This window comes from Lathamus discolor, chromosome W, assembly GCF_037157495.1.
Source record: "Lathamus discolor isolate bLatDis1 chromosome W, bLatDis1.hap1, whole genome shotgun sequence".
Taxonomy (NCBI): Eukaryota; Metazoa; Chordata; class Aves; order Psittaciformes; family Psittacidae; genus Lathamus; species Lathamus discolor.
In genome coordinates, this window is record NC_088908.1 from 37,781,537 (window position 1) to 37,800,431 (window position 18,895).

Sequence of the window (18,895 nt, forward strand, 5' to 3'; positions counted from 1 at the left end):
ACACTGATACGCAGATTGACTCCACAACTCGTTAAAGTTGTAAAGTAGGTATGCTTTTATTCAGCGCTGAGGTGCATGGGGATAGTTCCTCCAAAGTATGCACACCCAGGGTCATTTTTCCCTTTACATTTATTCTCTTAAGTTATACATATGCATTAGATTATTCGATACGCCTATACGTATTTAGTATCTATCCCCGCTTCGTATTATAATGAGCTAGAAGGTCCTTTGTGCCTGTGCAGTGCCCCCTCTGGTCATGGGCAGGGGTCTCAAGATGAAGTAAATGAGTCTTCCTCCTGTGGGCAGGGGTCTTCAAGATGAAGTAAATGAGTCTTCCTCTTCTTAAACTTTTCACCTTTTAGTCTTATCCCATACGTAACTCCCACGGGTTGAGATAAGAACAGTCCAGTAACTAAGGTATAACACAAACCACTATTGCTACCACCAATAATAATAATGATAAGGGAAATAACAAGGGAAGAGAGTACAACCACTCACCACCCACCGATCGATACCCATCCTGACCGAGCAGTGATCTCGCCCTTCTGGGTAACTGCCCCCAGTTCTACATCATGGGCATGACGTGCTGCGGTATGGAATACCTTCAGAACTCTCAAATGATGCTATAAATAGTCTGGTGGGGAGGCTGGGAACGTAAGGGAATGTCTCCTTCATAAGTTGACCACCCAAAGCGGGGAAAAAAGATGTGCAATTGCTAAACACTTCCATTATATACCTCCCAAAGTATAGAGGTGGTGACCACACTCTGAACTGGTCTGGCTTCAGACCAGTTTCATGATCAGTGAGTCTAATGTATTGCAGGTTATTACCATAAAGTATAGTGAAACAAGAACCTTAGCCCAGGCTTCCCAGGCGATAAACTCTAAAACAACAAATACTGGCTCTAAGATGCAACATGCTGAAACTCCAAGATCAAGAGCAACAACTTTGTGAGACAATAAATCAGCACTGTGACAAGTGACTATTAATCATAGTAAATGCTTATGACAAATGTGATTAGACACACTCTGGTAAGATCTGTCATTATTTCAACCCTTCCAGCCCCATGTTGGGTGCCACAAAGAACTGTCGGGGATAAGACCAGCTGGCAAGCCAGAACCATGCAGCCACTCGCTCACTCCCCCCCTTCCTTCCCCCTCTCCCAGAGGGATAGAGAGGAGAATCCAAAGAATGTAACTCCCACAGGTTGAGATAAGAACAGTTCAGTAACTAAGGTATAACACAAAACCACTAATGCTACCACCAATAATAATAATGATAAGGGAAATAACAAGGGAAGATAATTCAACCACTCACCACCTGCCAACCGATACCCAGCCCGACCCGACCAGTGATGAAGCCCTTCCGGGTAACTGCCCCCACTTTTATACTGGGCATGATGTGCTGTGGTATGGAATACCCCTTTGTCTAGTTTGGGTCAGGTGTCCTGTCTCTGCTTCCTCCTGGCTTCCCCTCCTCCCTGGCAGAGCATGAGGCTCACAAAGTCCTTGGTCACAGTAAACATTACTGAGCAACAACTGAAAACATTGGTGTTATCAGCATTGTTCCCAGGCCAAAAGTCAAAAAACTACAGCACTGCACCAGCTACTAAGAAGGAGAAAAATGACTGCTACTGCTGAACCCAGGACACTAACATATCAGTGCTGCTAATTTGCAGGAGACTATGACAGCAGTGTTTTCAGAAGAGTCATTCCAGATTTCAGTTCATGCAGTTAATAAAATTTGCTCTACATTCAATATTACATTAAACTGCTCCTTTTAACATATCAAACCACTGCAGTGCTTTAAATTCTATACTTCCCCCTTTCTTACACTGTGCAGACACTGGTGTTCAGCAGCTAAAACCTAATTGTACAATGAAAATGATATATTGTTCTAATAAAAAAAATACACAAATTGCATGAAGCAACTTTACAGTGATAGACATTTACTCTAAAACAACATACAAATTTAACACCGATGGGAAGAAACAGTTTCAGCACAACAATTTAGTATGGTAGAAACAGGTAATTAATTTGTTTTGCAGTGACTTTTTCTGGAGTCATTTCAGCAATACCTATTCTGTAAGGGATAGAAAGATCCAAGGAGTCTTGATTAATGTGCAATGCCCTTCATTGCATTACTGTAAGCAGGGGAGTAGATGCCCCCTTCTCACCAGGAAAGAAATCACATAGACTGGTCCAAGCCAGGCCGATTTGCTACCAACTCCCTTGATCCAAACACAAAGACATTCGGATACCAGGAGGAGCAGGTGGTAAGCTTCTCTAGTAGCCTTTTGTGCCCAATTAGCAACTGGCTTAGGGGTGCCCAGCCAAGCAGGAGCAGAAGTGGTTCTGCCCTATCTTTCACTGGGGCAAGCAGGCCACTAGGTGGTAGCCTCTTCTGGCAAACCCAGGCTTTATGATGGCACAAAAGTCTGTTTGCCTCCTCTGGTCTTTGAAGCAGGGTCACAGGCCTGACTGCAGGCACATGCAGGACACCATCTCCACAGAAAAAATGAGAACTGCAGCTGAAGAAGACTCCTTTCACACTCACTGCAGAGATTAATACTTTCAGAGAGCAGTACAGGTCTCAGAGGTGCTACATCAGCCTCTGAAAGCACTAATTTCTTTACATTGATTATAACATCACTGTTGGATTAACTGACTCTTTACTTAGGGGTCTCAGATATTTGTCTGACATTGGGAAACAGAAAATCTGTGCCAAAGCAACTGCAGAATTTCCATAAGAATAAACTAGTTGAGATAGATCTAGATATGACATGACATATATAGAAAATAAATACGCTGGCAACTGAATTAAATTTTACCAAGGGTATGAAAAATTACATTGCAGAAAGGTATTTCAGCTAACACCCCAGGGAATCATCATGAAAACTGACTACCCTAATGCAAGAGGTGATGCCTCCAGAGCAGAGGCAAAACTAATGGGGGTATCTCCCAGATTCCTTCAATCCACACTATATCCATCCATGTAATGGCTTAAATGCAGTTTTTATCAACTCACTTGTAATGGTTGTAAAAAGTGACAAATTAAATTAAATGTGAGCCTGAATCAGTATCTTATTAAGAAATGCAAGTACACTAAAATTATTCAAGTAGTTAAAATAATTATACATCATGGAACAACAGTATTCCAAACATTAGTGACCAACAGCCCATATAGCCATAAACAATAACATTTTCCATACCTGTTTGCATATCTTAATGTATTTAGAGTGTTTTCACATGATGCCATCCCGCAAGAAATTTTAGCGATCTGTAGAAAACAAGCCATGCATTAATAAATCACTTTGTACAGATAAAAGGGTAGATGGATTTAAATGAACATTTTTTTTAATCTCCACTTTCATTTGAGATGTTCTACAAAAACTGTCTACTATGTGCAGCTGTCCTAATACAATGACATCTCAAGAAGAGGTGTCAAGTCAAAGCTTCAATTTAATTTTTTCAACCATACCTGAAACATTAAGAATTCATAGAAAATTCAATTTCCCCAATTTCACAGTCTTTGTAAGATAATATGCAAATGCAAAACTCAAATTAAAAAAAAAAAAGACTCCTCAAAGAAGGAAATATGCAACTTAGGAGAAAGTAAGTGAAATGTATCCTGCAAACAATTACCAGATTATTTATATATATATATCTTTGTAGACTGTTCAAGCAGACTAATTTGAGAAATTTTTTTTGGCCACAGTACAAAACTGTACTTAATAATATTAAAGATAAGCATGTGTTTAAATATTTTCCTAAGAAAAAATATTTTTTTTTCTTTTTTTCTGACCTGGACATTATCTGTAAATAATACTTGATAGCCAACTTATTATCAAACAGCTGGCATATAGAAGTCTTTCCTTTACCAGTTAAATATCAGGGAAGATCAGGGAAAATGGCCTGAAAATGACCTAAAAATGGAACTCTGAACTGTAATACATTGTTACAATTAATGTTGTTTTGAGGTGGCAAGGAAAATGGGATGAAGTAATGTATGCAGATATGTTTTTCACTTTAAGAAACCACGTGGAGTGACAGACTGTATGCAAAATTAATATAGCTCCGCCAGATCCCTTAATTTTGGCTTTGGAAAAGGACAAAAAAAACCTGAAAGTTAAGATGGAGAGATGTTGTTCAGCCTGTGATATTGGGGAAAGATGTTTAAAGTTAAAAAACAGTAATCAGGAAGATAGGTTGGAAAATTATGTGTCACAGGTACCTCTGAGAGGAGGACCCTCTGCACCTGTCCTACCTGATATTGATAAGGAGGAAGAGATTGCTGTCACTGGCAAAAAGCGGCAGATTCACATTCAGAGTTAAGAAAGGGTTAAACCAGAAGTGCTGTTGCAGAGGCAGGCATCTGCAGCCCCTGCAGAGCAGGGTGAGCAACTGCGAGGAAAAAAAAAAAAGAGAAAACCAAGGGGGAAAGGAGGGGAGCTCGAGCAGCTCCTGTGTTTGAGCCTGGGAGGAGGGATGTGGGGCAGAGGTGGGGGAGTGGGCTCTTCTTCTGTGGAAGCGGATCGGTGTGCGTGCTATGGGGAGTTTGGACGTTGGAAGTGAGACTGCCCTGGGTGGGGGGAACAGTGCCATGGGGTGGCTCCGGTGACTGAATTGGAACTAGACTGACGGGGACCTGGGGAAACTACCCTACCAGATCCACTGGTTAAATTAAAACTAGGGACTAGAGGAAATAAAGTGGAATTTTAGTGGATACAGGAGCAAGTTATTTGGTGTTAAATCAGAGAGAAAAGAATTCGTTACAGATGTGGGAGCTACTGGCCACCAAGAAAAAGAAAAAAAAAAAAAAGAAGAGAGGCATTCTTTCTGAAACCTTTAAAGTACAAATTGGGAAAACAAATAGGAATGCATAAATTTTTATGCATGCCAAATTCTCATAAATCTTTATTAGGGTGAGAAGTAACATTTAAAGAAGGCAAAATGGAATTTATAGTTAAAAATAATCAATTAATTGCAGTTTTGAGTTTATCTTTAATTCAGCAGAAAAGCAAACAGGAGGACCTCCCTGAAATAGAAGAAAACCTTAATCGGGTGTATTTGGGAGTATGGGCATCTGAAGTTCCAAGTAAGGCGAAAAATGCTTTGCCTGTTAAAGTGGAAATAAAAAAGGGGGGGGGGAGCCTTGCTCAATTAGAATAAAACAATATCCCTTAAAATTAGAAGATCAAAGGGAATCAAAAATCATTGATAAATTTTAAAATATAGATTATTAATTGAATGTGAATTGGAATATAATACTCCTATCTGGACAGTAAAGGAATATGATGGGAAATGTTGCAGATTGGTTCAAGATCTCAGGGCAATCAACAAAACAGCAGAGGATATTCGTCCAGTAGTAGCTGATTTGTATGATTTATTGAGTAAATTGAATAATAATCAGAAATGGTTTGCCGTCCTGGATTTAAAGGACGCTTTCTTTTGCTTAACATTGGCTAAAGAAAGCCAAACTTATTTGCTTTTGAATGGGAAAATCCTGACACAGGAAGAAAAACCCAATTAATTTGGACGGTATTACCTCAGGGGTTTAAAAACAGTCCAACAATTTTTGGAAATCAGCTAGCATGAGAACTAGAATCATGGAAGCCACCTACTCAGATGGGGACTCTGTTACAATATGTGGATTACCTATTAATAGCTACAGAAACAAAGGAAGAATGTATCCAGTGGACAGTGGAATTATTAAATTTTCTGGGACTGAATGGTTATCGGGTATCCAAATGAAAGGCCCAACTAATCCAAACCTGAGTTTCCTACCTAGGATATGAAATAGCAGGAGGACAGACAGAACCTGGAGCTGCTAGAAAAGAAGCCATTTGTCATACTCCATGACCGTCGACCACCAAGGAGCTCCGGACATTCCTGGGAATGACTGGATGGGGGCAGACTTTGGATCCATGATTATGGTGTTCTGGTAAGACCACTATATGAACTGTTGAAAGGAAACCCTCCCTCTTTAAAATGGACTGATACAGCAGAGGGAGCTTTAAAAAAATTAAAAACAGAGCTAATGAAAGCTGTAACTCTGTGACTTCCGGATGTGACTAAATCGTTTAGGCTATATTCCCATGAAGAACAGAGAATAGCTTTGTGGGTCCTTGCTCAAAAACTAGGACCATACAGAAGGGCAGCGGCATATTTTTCAAAACAACTGGATGAAGCGAGCAAAGGATGGCCCGGATGCCTAAGGGCTGTGGCGGCAGTTGTCATGAATATTGAAAATGCTCGCAAATTCACCTTGGGACAGAAGATTACTGTGCTAGTGTCCCATATGGTATCAGCAGTCCTGGAAAAGGAAGGAGCCCACTGGCTATCTCCTTCACGGTTTTTAAAATACCAGGCCACCCTTGTGGAACGGGATGATATAGAAATTGTGGTCACTAATGTTGTGAATCCAGCATCCTTTTTGCAGGATCAACTGTCAGAACTACTAACACACAACTGCTTGGCCACCATAGAGACTGTGTATTTGAGCCAACCAGACTTGAAAGAAAAACCTCTGGAAGGTGCTGATTCTTGGTTTACTGATGGTAGTAGCTTCATGAATGAAAGCAGGTGAACGAAAGGCAGGATATGCCGTTACCACCACTTCACGGGTAATAAAAGCTAAACCTTTACCGGCAAACACCTCTGCCCAGAAGGCAGAAATAATAGCATTAACGAGATCCCTGGAATTGGCTAAAGATAAAAGGATAAATATTTGGACTGATTCTAAATACTGACTTCGTGTGGTCCATGCACATGGTGCTATCTGGAAAGAACGAGGACTTTTGAACACACAAGGGAAACAGATTAAACATGCTGCAGAAATTCTATAATTACTAGAAGCTGTTCAGCTACCTGAAGAAGTAGCTATTACGTACTGTAAAGGACATTAATAACGTGACTCTGATCAGGAAATTGGAAATAATTTGGCTGATTTTGAAGCCAGATGAGCAGCTGAGCAATCTAAAATCATGCGATTAATCCCTGATGGCAAACTAGCAATTGAGAAATCTAAACCTAGGTATTCAAAAGAGGATAGAAAATTGATTCAAGATCTAAAAGGACAGGAAAATAAAGAGGGTGGGGTTCAGATACCTGATGGGAGAATTGTAATCCCCTATAACCAACTTTGGAAGTTAGTTCAGGAGGAACATAAAACTCATTGGGGTAATAACTCTTTGTATAAATACTTAAACAAACAAATTGTAGGAAGAAATCTATATACCATAGTGACAAAACAATGTCAGCTATGTCTTAAGAATAATCCTAAAACTGAAAATAGAAATCAAATTGGGACAATTGGGAGAGGAAGTTATCCGGGACAGCAGTGGCAAACAGATTTTTCTGAATTACCAAGAAAAGGAGGCTATCGATACTTGTTGGTGTTAACGGATACTTTTTCAGGATGGCCAGAAGCATTCCCTTGCAGGATAAATAATGCAAGACAAGAGATTAAAACATTATTTAAAGAGATCATACTTCGTTTTGGAGAACCAGAGACAATTTCTTCGGACCAACATTCACACTTTAGTGCAAAACTCTTACAAGAAATTAGCAAAAATATTAGAAATTGATTGGCAACTACATGTTCCATACAGGCCTCAGGCCAGTGGGCAAGTAGAAAAGATGAACCATCTGATTAAACAACAGATTAGTAAAATATGTCAGGAAACAAATTTATATTGGTAACAAGCTTCACCACTGGCTCTATTAAGAATTCAAACTAAACCTCGGTCAAAAGAAGAGGTTAGCCCATTTGAGATTTTGTATGGAAGACCTTATCAGTCCCAGTTTAAAGGAGGAAGTCTTCAGGAAGTGGGGGAAGGCTATCTCCAACAGTTTTTGATCAATCTGGGAAAATAGTTGGAGGAGATAAATAAGAAAATAGTAAGGACAAGAGCAAGAGGTCTGGATTATCTGATTCACCCTTTCAGATCTGGAGACTGGGTTTATGTTAAGAATTTTTCAGGAGATCCTCTACAGGAGAAGTGGAGCGGACCGTACCAGATATTACTGACCACCTTTACAGCAGTGAAGATAAAGGAACAATCTGCTTGGATACATTATTCACGAATAAAGAAAGCACCAGAGCCAGAGAAGACATGGCAGATCAAACCTTCAGGACCCTTACATATGAAATTGCGTCGGTCATAATTTGGACTCGTATGATAACTGGCGCACAAGCTTGGGACCAGAATTTATACCTGAAATTAGTGCAGAATGTCACTAACTTTTTAATCGTAGTGACTGTTGGGTATGTGCACTGTTGCCTAAATCAGGCGAAACCCTGGATCTCCCATTAATTAGAGTTCCAATTCCTAACACTGTCTCATGGAAAAATTTGTGGGTGAACACTAGCAATCTGTATTCGAAAGAAAGGTTAAAATTTGGAATAGTTAATCCTAATCCAGGTAATAAATATTACACCTGTGCACAAAGATGTATTACACCAGGAACCACGGTAGGAGATCATGCTTGTTCAAATGCCACAGATGTAGGTCACCATTCAAATTGCAATCATACTATTAATATAGAGGGTATTGTAGTCGTGTGGTGGCCCGTCCCTAAAGGGAAAGGATGGCATTGGTTATGAGGAGAAAATGCTTATAAGACTCTAGCCCCCAACTGGAAGGGGGCAAGCACCTTAGGTGCTGTAATACCCAATTTTACTGTTATCAACAGGTATCCTTCCTGGACATGTATTAGAAGTTTTGCTAAATGGATTAAGGAAAGCTTAACCCTACTATTGAACAGCACACTGCATTTCATAGAATCATAGAATCATAGAATAGTTAGGGTTGGAAAGGAACTCAAGATCATCTGGTTCCAACCCCCCTGCCATAGGCAGGGACACCTCACACTAAACCATGCCACACAAGGCTTCATCCAACCTGGCCTTGAACACTGCCAGGGATGGAGCACTCACAACCCCCCTGGGCAACCAATAACAGTGCCTCACCACCCTAACAGGAAAGAATTTCCTCCTTATATCCAATCCAAACTTCCCCTGTTTAAGTTTTAACCCATTACCCCTTGTCCTTTCACTACAGTCCCTGACTAAGAGACCCTCCCCAGCATCCCTATAGGCCCCCTTCAGGTACTGGAAGGCTGCTATGAGGTCTCCATGCAGCCTACTCCAGGCTGAACAGCCCCAACTTTCTCAGCCTATCTTCATACGGGAGGTGCTCCAGTCCCCTGATCATCCTCGTGGGCCTCCTCTGGACTTGTTCCAGCAGTTCCATGTCCTTTTTATGTTGAGGACACCAGAACTGCACACAATACTCCAGGTGAGGTCTCACAAGAGCAGAATAGAAGGGCAGGATCACCTCCTTCGACCTGTTGGTGTCCTGGGTTCACGCTCCTTTTGATGCAGCCCAGGATACAGTTGGCTTTCTGGGCTGCGAGTGCACACTGCCGGCTCATGTTCATTTTCTCATCAACCAGCACCCCCAAGTCCTTCTCCACAGGGCTGCTCTGAATCTCTTCTTTGCCCAGTCTGTAGCTGTGCCTGGGATTGCTCCGACCCAGGTGTAGGACCTTGCACTTGTCGTGGTTGAACTTCAATAAGTTAGCATCAGCCCACCTTACAAGCGTGTCAAGGTCCCTCTGGATGGCATCCCTTCCCTCCAGCATATCAACCAGACCACACAGCTTGGTGTCATCGGCAAACTTGCTGAGGGCGCACTCAATCCCACTGTCCATGTCAGCGATGAAGGTGTTAAACAAGACCAGTCCCAACACCGATCCCTGAGGGACACCACTCGTTACCGGTCTCCAGCCGGACATCGAGCCATTGACCACAACTCTTTGTGTGTGGCCAGCCAGCCAGTTCTTTATCCACCGAGTGGTCCATCCATCAAATTGATATCTCTCCAATTTAGAGAGAAGGATGTCTTGTGGGACAGTGTCAAATGCTTTGCACAAGTCCGGGTAGGTGACATCAACTGCTTTACCCTTGTTCATCAGTTCTGTAGCCCCATCATAGAAGGCCACCAAATTGGTCAGTCAGGATTTCCCCTTAGTGAAGCCATGCTGGCTGTCACCAAGCACCTTGTTGTTATTCATGTTCCTTAGCATGCTGTCCAGAAGAATGTGCTCCAAGATTTTACCAGGCACAGAGGTGAGACTGACTGGTCTGTAATTCCCCGGGTCTTCCATTTTCCCCTTCTTGAAAATGGGGGTTATATTTCCCTTTTTCCAGTCATTGGGAACTTCACCTGACTGCCATGATTTTTCAAATATGATGGCCAGTGGCTTAGCAACTTCATTCGCCAGCTCCTTCAGGACCCGCGGATGGATTTTGTCAGGTCCCACGGACTTGTGCGCATTCAGATTTTTAAGATGGTCTCTAACCATATCCTCTCCTACAGTGGGCCCAAGGTCTTCATTCTCAGTCCCTGCGTCTACCTTCTAAGTCCTGGGTGGTGCAGTCAGAGCCTTTGCCAGTGAAGACCGAGGCAAAGAAGTCATTCAGAACCTCAGCCTTCTCCAAATCCTGCGTAGCCAGTTCTCCTGAAAGCTTCCTCAGGGGGCCTATGTTGTCCCTAGTCTGTTTTTTGTTTGCTATGTACCTGTAGAATCCCTTCCTGTTATCCTTAACATCCCTGGCTAGGTTTAATTCTAACTGGGCCATAGCCTTCCTAACCTGGTCCCTACATCCCCACAGATGCTCACGTACCCAAGAGTTGGGCCGCTGAAGAACACCAGAACAACCAACCGGTGGATAAACCTGCTCAGGTGGAAGTGGCTCAGATGGACTTAGCCAGGTTTCTGTACAAGGACAATGTTATGAGTCGTTCAGGCAACTGGTGCTATTGCAAATAGTCTGGTGGGGAAGATGTGGGAGGATATCTCCTTCACAGGTTGGTCCTCCGAGGAGAAAAGGCTAAAGGTATAATTATTAATAGTTGCCATCACATGGCTCCCGAAGTACAGAGGTGATGGCAATGCTGAGAACACATAGAATCATAGAAGAGTTAGGGATGGAAAGGACCTCAAGATCATCTAGTTCCAACCCCCCTGCCATGGGCAGGGACACCTCACACTAAAACATGTTACCCAAGGATCTGTCCAACCTGGCCTTGAACTACGCCAGGAATGGAGCATTCACAACTTCCATGGGAAACCCATTCCAGTGCCTCAACACCCTCACAGTAAAGAACTTCTCCCTTATAGCCAATCTAAACTTCACCTGTTTAAGTTTTAACCCATTACCCCTTGTCACATCACTACAGTCCCTAATGAAGAGTCCCTCCCCAGCATCCTTAAAGGCCCCCTTCAGATACTGGAAGACTGCTATGAGGTCTCCATGCAGCCTTCTCTTCTCCAGGCTGAACAGCCCTAACTTTCTCAGCCTGTCTTCATACGGGAGGTGCTCCAGTCCCCTGATCATCCTCGTGGCCCTCCCCTGGACTTGTTCCAACAGTTCCATGTCCTTTTTATGTTGAGGACACCAGAACTGCACACAATACTCCAGGTGAGGTCTCACGAGAGCCCTGCTGGTCACACTCCTTTTGGTGCAGCATAGGATACGGTTGGCTTTCTGGGCTGCAAACACACACTGCCAGCTCATGTCAAATTTCTCATCAACCAACACCCCCAAGTCCTTCTCTGCAGGGCTGCTTTGAATCTCTTCTCTGCCCAATATGTAGCTGTGCCTGGGATTGCTCCGACCCAGGTGCATGACCTTGCACTTGGCATGGTTGAACTTTATGAGGTTGTCATCAGCCCACCTCACAAGCGTGTCAAGGTCCCTCTGGATGGCATTCCTTCCTCCAGCGTATCAACCGAAACACACAGCTTGGTGTCATCGGCAAACTTGCTGAGGGCGTGCTCAATCTTACTGTCCATGTCAATGACAAAGATGTTGAACAAGACCGGTCCCAACACCCAACCCTGAGGGACATAACTCATTACTGATCACCATCTAGGCATCGAGCCATTGACCACAACTCTTTGTGTGTGGCCATCCAGGCAGTCCTTTATCCACTGAGTGGTCCACCTATCAAACTGATGTCTCTCCAATTTAGAGACAAGGATGTCATGTGGGAAAGTTATGAACGCTTTGTACAAGTCCAGGTAGATGATGTTAAGTGCTCTACCCCTGTCCATCAGTTCTGTAGCCTCAGCATAGAAGGCCATGAAATTGGTCAGACAGGATTTCCCCTTAGTGAAACCATGTTGGCTGTCACCAACCACCTTGTTGTTTTTCATGTGCCTTAGAATGCCTTCCGGGGGAATCTGCTCCAAGATTTTGCCAGGCACAGAGGTGAGACTGACTGGTCTGTAGTTCCCTGGGTCATCCATTGTCCCCTTCTTGAAAATGGGGGTTATACTCCCCTTTTACCAGTCATTGGGAACTTCACCTGACTGCCATGATTTTTCAAATATGGTGGACAGTGGCTTAGCAACTTCATTAGCAAGCTCCTTCAGGACCCGTGGATGGATTTCATCAGGTCCCATGATGATGTCATCTCCCTGGACTTGTGCAAAGTGTTTGACACTGTCCCACACGATATCCTTCTCTCTAAATTGGAGAGATATCAATTTGATGGATGGACCACTTGGTGGATAAAGAACTGGCTGGACGGCCGCACACAAAGAGTTGTGGTCAATGGCTTGATGTCCGGCTGGAGACCAGTAACGAGTGGTGTCCCTCAGGGATCAGTGTTGGGACCGGTCTTGTTTAACATCTTCGTCGCTGACATGGACAGTGGGATTGAGTGCGCCCTCAGCAAATTTGCCGATGACACCAAGCTGTGTGGTCCAGTTGATATGCTGGAGGGAAGGGATGCCATCCAGAGGGACCTTGACACGCTTGTGAGGTGGGCTGATGCCAACCTTATGAAGTTCAACTACGACAAGTGCAGGGTCCTACACCTGGGTTGGAGCAATCCCAGGCACAGCTACAGACTGGGCAAAGAAGAGATTCAGAGCGGCCCTGCAGAGAAGGACTTGGGGTTGCTGGTCGATGAGAAAATGAACATGAGCCGGCAGTGCGCACTCGCAGCCCAGAAAGCCAACCGAATCCTGGGCTGCATCAAAAGGAGCGTGACCAGCAGGTTGAAGGAGGTGATCCTGCCCCTCTACTCTGCTCTTGTGAGACCTCACCTGGAGTATTGTGTGCAGTTCTGGTGTGCTCAACATAAAAAGGACATGGAACTGCTGGAACAAGTCCAGAGGAGGGCCACGAGGATGATCAGGGGACTGAATCACCTCCCGTATGAAGACAGGCTGAGGAAGTTGGGGCTTTTCAGCCTGGAGAAGAGAAGGCTGCGTGAGGACCTCATAGCAGTCTTCCAGTATCTGAAGGGGGCCTTTAAGGATGCTGGGGAGGGACTCTTCATTAGGGACTGTAGTGATATGACAAGGGGTAATGGGTTAAAACTTAAACAGGTGAAGTTTAGATTGGCTATAAGGGAGAAGTTCTTTACTGTGAGGGTGTTGAGGCACTGGAATGGGTTTCCCATGGAAGTTGTGAATGCTCCATCCCTGGCGGTGTTCAAGGCCAGGTTGGATGAAGCCTTGTGTGGGATGGTTTAGTGTGAGGTGTCCCTGCCTATGGCAGGGGGGTTGGAACTGGATGATCTTGAGGTTCTTTACAACCCAAACTATTCTATGATTCTATGATTCTATGACTCGTGCATATTCAGGTTCTTAAGATGAGCTCGAACCAGATCTTCTTCTACAGTGGGCCTAAGATGTTCATTCTCACAGTCCCTGCATCTGCCTTCCAAGACTTGGGTGATGTGGTCATAACCTTTGCCAGTGAAGAGCAAGGCAAAGAAGTCATTAAGAACCTCAGCCTTCTCCAAATCCAGGGTAGCCAGTTCTGATAGCTTCTGGAGAGGGCCCATGTTGTCTCTAGTTTGTCTTTTATTTGCAATGTACCTATAGAATCCCTTCCTGTTATCTTTCACATCCCTAGCCAAGTTTAATTCTCACTGGGCCTTAGCCTTCCTAACCTGGTCCCAGGCCGTCTGTCCTTGCTTCCACCTTTTTTCCTTTTTTAAGCCTCTTTTTTCATTTGAATTTTCCTCAGCAGCTCCTTATCCATCCAAGGAGGTCTCCTGGCCCTCCTGCTGCACTTCCTTCTAGTTGGGATGCAACAGTCCTGAGGTTGTAGCAGGTGATCCTTGAATATCAACCAGCAGTCTTGGGCCCCCCTGCCCTCTAGGGCTATATCCCATGGAACCTTACTAATCAGGCTCCTGAAGAGGCCAAAGTGTGCTCTCTTGAAGTCCAGGGCAGTGAGCTTGCTTCTCACGCTATTCTAACTGTCCTGAGGATCTCGAACTTGACCATCTCATGATCATTTCAATCCATGCTGCCCTGGAGCATCCCATTTCCAACCAGCCCTTCCCTGCTGGTGAGCACAAAGGCAAGCATGGAACCTCTCCTTGTCGGCTCCTCTATTACTTGCAGAAGGATGTTGTCTTCCACACAATCAAGGAACCTCCTGGATTGCTTGTGCCAGGCTGTACCAATGCTCCAACAGATATCAGGGTGGTTGAAGTCCCCCATGAGGACAAGGGCCTGTGAGTGTGAAGCTGTTGCTGTCTGTCTGTAGAGCACTTCATCCACAGAGTCCTCTTGATCAGGCAGTCTGTAGCAGATCCCCACAGTAATGTCTCCCATCACTGTTTTCCCTTTAATCCTGACCCTCAATCTCTCTGTTGACTGCTCACCTGTCTCCAGACAGAGTTACATACTCTCCAGCTGTCCTGGGTTCAGCAGGAGCAGTCATTTTTCTCCTTCTTAGTAGCTAGTGCAGTGCTATGCTTTCATTTTTTGGCCTGGGAACAGTGCTGATAATGCTGATGTTTTCAGTTGCTGCTCAAATGTTTGGTCTGACCAAGGACTTTCTGAGCCTCATGCTCTGCCGGGGAGGAGGGGAGGCCAGGAGGAAGCAGGGACAGGACACCTGACCCAAACTGACCAAAGAGGTATTCCATACCACAGCATGTCATGCCCAGGATGTAACTGGAAGTTACCCGGAAGGGCTAGGGGACTGCAGGGTTGGACGAGGTATCGGTCAGTGCTCGGCTGGGGGGAGTGGGGCGAGTTATTGGTCGGCTGGTGTTGAGGTGTTGTATTCTTTCCTCTTGTGATTTCTTTTATCATTACTATTATTGGTGGTAGCAGTAGTGATTTGTGTGATACCTTAGTTACTAAAGTGTTATCTCAACCTGTGGGAGTTGCATTCTTTTTGATTCTCCTCTCTGTCCCTCCAGGAGCAGGGGAAGGGCAAGAAGTGGGGGAGGGAGTGAACGAGCTTTTGTGGTTGGGTTTAAACCACGACACCAGCCTATTCCGAACATAAATAGCAACTCCTCCTCCCTATCTGCCAGGCCTGTCCTTTCTAAAGAGCCTGTAACCTTCCATTCCAACACTCCAGTCATAGGAGCCATCCCACCATGTTTCTGTAATACCTATTATATCATACCCCTGTAGATGTGCACACATATCTAATTCCTCTTGTTTGTTCCATGACATGATCTGTTTCATGACCAGCAATACTAACATATCACAAGCCATTATCATAATGTACAATGAAAGAAGAACCTTAGCCCAGGACCCAAGGGTGATAAACACCAAACCAGTGAGCGCTGGCTGCAAGTAAGTTATTATATAACGTAACACAGACCAAACACAACAACTCTGAGAGCAAATAAATCAACATTGCTGCCAGCAATTATTAAATCAATACAATGAATGCTTGTAACAAATTTGTTTTGACATACTCTGGTCAGATCTGCTTATCACAAATATGATTAGACACAATCCTGTCAGATCTGTTCTTATCTCAACCCTGCGCACCCCACATTGGGTACCAAAAATTACTGTCTGGGTGCCAAATGGGACTGTCGTGGTATAAACCAAGACAGCAGCTAAATACCACACAGCCACTCATTCACGCCTCTCCCCTTCCCCCCTCCCCGGGCAGGAGGGGGAGGAGCATCAATATAATTTAAAAGCCATGGGTTGAGATAATAGCAGTTTATTAACTAAAGTGCAATATAATACTAATGCTAATACTAATAATAGCAATAGTATTATACATATCCATAAGCAGGGATAAATAAAATCCCAAACATTCAGAATGATCACCTGTGTTGTTTTAACTTTAGATCACCTGGGTTGTTTTAACTTTAATGCAGAAATCTGGACTTTAAGCAGAGATGAGACAAAGGGGAAGCAGGAAGCAGACAAAAATACAAGTAAGGAGCGAAGCAGCCAGTCAGAGCATCATTAGTAGAAAAGAGAGGGAGAAAGGAAGTCAAATTTTAGATGTTGTGGTTTAAGCACAGCTGGTAAATCACAACCAAGAAGCTGCGCACTCACTCCCCCACCTTTCCCCCCCCCCCCCCCCCCACTTCCAGAGAGATGGGAAGGAGAATTGAAAGAATGTAACTCCCATGGATTGAGATAAGAACAGTCCAGTAACTAAGGTACACTACAAAACTACTGCTGATACTACCACCAATAATAATAATGATAAGGGAAATGATGTCGTGGTTTAAACCGAGCCACACAGCTCATTCACTCACTCCCCCCCTTTCTCCCTCTTTCTTTCCTTCCCCCTCCCCCCCCTGCTCCTGGAGGGATGGGGAGGAGAATCAAGAGAATGTAACTCCCACAGGTTGAGATAAGAACAGCCCAGTAACTAAGGTATAACACAAATCACTACTGCTACCACCAATGATAATAATGATAAGAGAAAATAACAAGGGAAGAGAATACAGTACCACCCACCGAACGAGTTTGACCCACCCCCCCGAAGAGAGCCTGTACCCTTCCGAGTAACACCCAGTTACCTCCCTGGGCATGACGTGCTGTGGTATGGAATACCTCTTTGGCTAGCTTGGGTCAGGTGTCCTGTCTCTGCTTCCTCCTGGCCTCCCCTCATCCCTGGCAGAGCATGAAGCTCAGAAAGACCTTGGTCAGACTAAAACATTTGTGTTATCAGCTCTGTTCCCAGGCTGAAAGTCAAAACACAGTGCTGCACCAGCTACTAAGAAGGAGAAAAATGACTGCTGCTGCTGAACCCAGGACACAAGAGGAGAGAATACAATTGCCCACCACGTGCTGATCCATACCCAGCCCAACCCGAGCAACAATCCAGACCTTCCGGGTAAATTTCCCTAGCTTCTATACTGGGCATGACATGCTGAGGTATGGAATAACTGTTTGGCTTGTTTGGGTGAGCTGTCCTGTCTTTGCTTCCTCCCGTCTTCACCTTCTCACTGGCAGAGCATGAGACTGAAGAAGTCCTTGATGGGAGTAAACATTACTTAGCAACAACTAAAAACACCAGTGTGTTATCAGCATTTTTCTCAGACTAAAGTTGAAAACACAGCACTGCACTAAGAAGGAGAAAAATAACTTCTCCAGCTGAACCCAGTATACTAGGTCAAATAAGGTAGGACATTATTATGAAAAGGTTTGAATACTAAGGCAAGAATACTGAATTTAGCAGGGAGGTGCTGAATTTGAGAAACATACAAGAATTTGTAGTATGTGCTGAAAAGGTTGTAGAATTGTATTTAAAGAGTCAATATTTATTCTCAGTGGGATGGAGTGCATTAGTAATGACTGAGGAATTAAGTTCCAAGTATTTTGTCCAGGTTTCATCTGGGATAGAGTTAATTTTCTTCCTGGTAGCTGGTACAGTGCTTTAGTTTGAGAACAATGCTGATAACACACCACTGTTTTTCTTGTTTCAAAGTAGTGCTCACCCTGATCAAGGACTTTTCAGTCTCCCATGCTCTGCCAGTGAGGAGGGTCACAAGAAGCTGGTAGGAAGTAGAGACAGGACACCTTACCCAAACTAGCCAAAGGGGTATTCCATACCACAGCACATCATGTCCATGGTATAAACTGGAGGGAGTCACCCAGAAGGCCCACATCGGTGCTCAGGTCAGGCTAGGTATCGGTTGGCAGGTGTTGAGCAATTGTATTGTGCATCACTTGTGTTTATTGGTTTTTTCCCCTTCCCTTTTCAGATTTATATTCTCTTCCCTTGTTATTTCCCTTATCATTATTATTATTGGTGGTAGCAGTAGAGGGCTTGTGTTATACCATAGTTACTGGACTGTTCTTATCTCAATCCATGGGAGTTACATTCTTCCGATTCTCGTCCCCATCTCTCCAGGAGTTGGGGGAAGGGGAAGAAGGGGGGGAACGAGCCAGAGGCTGCATGGTTATGAGATAATGGCTGGGCTTAAATCACAACAGCCCCTCCAGTGCTTTGAAATTTCACTCCTGAAAGTGTTAAATCCAGAAAAATTAGCAGAATGCTCAGACAAGGTACTCTGTTGTCCTGGCAATACCAGAGAGGGACAAATCACTGCCATGTGCTGGGGTTTGGCTTGCACCTACAGAGCCCTGCTCTGTAAAGAGCATGAAAAAAATTTGGTTCTGATAGCAAAGCAACAGACAACATGGCTGCTCCATCCCCAGCCATGAGCACAGCAACCACTTTAACCGCAGTGACAGACAATGCAGCCACTTCAACCCCAGTAGGAGGATTAGCGTGTCTAATCGTATTTGTAATAAGCATTTACTGTTTCTGATTAAAAGTCACTCATCACAATGCTGATTTATTGGCTCTCGAAGTTGTTGCTCTTGATCTCAGAGTTTCAGCATGGCGTACCTTACTAACAGCTGGTATTTGCTGTTTTAGTGTTTATCGGCTGGGGGGCTTGGGCTAAGGTTTTTGTTTCACTGTACTTTATGGTAATGACTTATAATACAATAGAATCACTGATCATGAAACTGATCTGGCTTGTGTTCCCAGTGTGGTCACCACCTCTGTACTTTGGGAGGTATATAATGGAAGTGTTTAGCAATTACACATCTTTTTTTCCCCTCCTCGGGTG

At 44.1% G+C, this 18,895-nt stretch overlaps 1 protein-coding gene across 1 annotated transcript in view; it reads right to left on the reverse strand.

Annotated features, from left to right (window-relative positions):
* LOC136004239 (kelch-like protein 36) overlaps positions 1 to 18,895 on the reverse strand; it is a 55,161-nt gene that overhangs the window by 20,947 nt on the left and 15,319 nt on the right. The window contains exon 3 of the mRNA XM_065660547.1: positions 3,212 to 3,279. The gene's annotated coding sequence lies outside the window, so the exon portion shown is untranslated. The remainder of the gene's footprint in view (positions 1 to 3,211; positions 3,280 to 18,895) is intronic.